Here is a 2,185-nt window from a genome sequence, read left to right as displayed (position 1 = left end):
CAACAGTTTAAAATCTTGAACCAGAAATCTACAAACCTTTTTTTAGAAAATACTCTTTAATTCACTTCATTTAGAAGCCAAAAGGAGTATCCATAAAGGCAAAATTTACATAATTTAATTTCAACAATAAACAAGATTAAAAGCATACAAAAAATTCAGTAGATGCTGTAGATTACCAAATATTGAAACATATCTTTTATGCCACCTCAGTCCAGTCAGAATGGCTATCATCAATAAATCAACAAACAACAAGTGCTGGCGAGGTTGTGGAGAAAAGGGAACCCTGGTGCACTGTTGGTGGGACTGCAGATTGGTGCAGCCATTACGGAAATCAGTATGGAGGTATCTTAAAAAACTGGAAATGGAACTACCGTATGACTCAGCAATTCCACTCTTGGGTATATATACAGAGAAACCAAGATGCTAATTCGAAAAAATATATGCACCCCTATGTTTATTGCAGAGCTATTTACAATAGCCAAGACTTGGAAACAACCGAAATGCTCATTGGTAGATGACTGGATTAAGAAACTGTGGTACATTTATACAATGGAGCATTACTCAGCTATAAAGAAGAATGAAATTGTATCATTTGCAACGATATGGATGGACCTAGAGAACATTATGCTAAGTGAAATAAGTCAGTCAGAGAAAGACAAATACCATAGGATCTCACTTATATGTGGAATCTAAAAAACTGAATGAATGAGCAAAGTAAACAGAAATAGTCTCAGAGATATAGAGGGAAAAACTGATGGTTGATAGATGGGAGGGGGTGGGGATGAGGGAGAAGGGGAAGGGATTAGATAAATAGGTCACTATGATATTGCCACAGGGATATGAAAGACAGTTTGGTGAATATAATTAATAATGTAAATATTTTGTAGTGTGTCAGATGGGTACATGTCTTGCTAGGGAGACCACATCATGGTTGGGGAAGAGGCTTGATCACTGCACTGTACACCTGAAGCTGATGTTGTATAATATTGTATGTCAACTATAATTGAATATATGTATAGTCACGGGACGTGGAGTATAGTGTGGGGAGTAAAGTCAAGGGAATTGTAATAGATATGTATGATATGGGGTAGGAAGTAGGGCGGCAGATTGGAGGAGGGGGGCTGTCACTTTGAAGGATAAATAGTATAACTATTGCACTGTGTTGTACAGCTGAAACTAACTTAAAAAATGTGTATTTCACAATAGAAAAATAGAATAAAAACAGAAAAAAAAACATATCATTTAGATGGCTTATTCTCAGAATTGTTTTCCATTTAAACAATTGCCATCTATAGCCTCTTAGTTCTGCTAGTAATGGCTTCCATGTGTATGTTTTCTCACTTGAGATTTCATCCTGAAACTTAACATGAAATGGTGTAAACTGTATTAGACCAATAGCCATAAGACTGTATAATAATCTTGGATTTGCCTAGCAGTTGTGGGATTATGATCACAATATTTCAGCTTTCAGAACCTCAGATTCTTCCAACGTGAGGTAAGAGATTGGGCTAGGTGAATTCTGTGTTTCCTCCAGGCCTTGTGATTCTGTGATTTAAATNCAGCATCTTAGCTGTAGAGGGCAGTGTCACTGGCCCTCATATGTGGGATCTGAACTGGGGCCCTCTGGAATCCCAAGCCAGTTCTTAACCAACGTGCCACTCAGCCGGCCCACTGCTGGTTTTTATAAATAATAAGTTATGGTATTTCTTTCTAGTATGACTATGTACTGATTTAATTGGAAACTGCAAAATATGTCTGACCATTTTTATCTAAGATACCAATTATTCACATTTCCAAGCAAAATATGCATAATTTATGTAATTCAGTAAATATAACCATGGCATGCAGTGATTTCTCAATAATGCCATATTAGCAATAACTGTACAGTAAAACCTTGGGTTGTGAGTAATGTGGTTTGTGAGTGTTCCACAAGATGAGTAAACATTTCTTATACATTTTAACATGGTAAACGAGTGATATCTTGAAATATGAGGAGTTTGTTTCCGGAACGAATTATGCTCTCAAACCAGTGGAAAGGAGTCTCCCTGACATCCTAGGCACCTCAGCAGCAATGTGAATTTTCTAATAGCAGGAAAATGGATTTATCTCCATGCTGTGGTGAGAAGTAGTTGTGTTTTTTCTGAGTTCTCCATACCTTGGATATAGGGTAGAAAGAATGAGCCAT

The sequence above is a fragment of the Hipposideros armiger genome, unplaced genomic scaffold, assembly GCF_001890085.2.
Source record: "Hipposideros armiger isolate ML-2016 unplaced genomic scaffold, ASM189008v1 scaffold_112, whole genome shotgun sequence".
Lineage (NCBI taxonomy): Eukaryota > Metazoa > Chordata > Mammalia > Chiroptera > Hipposideridae > Hipposideros > Hipposideros armiger.
This window is presented reverse-complemented; position numbering follows the sequence as displayed.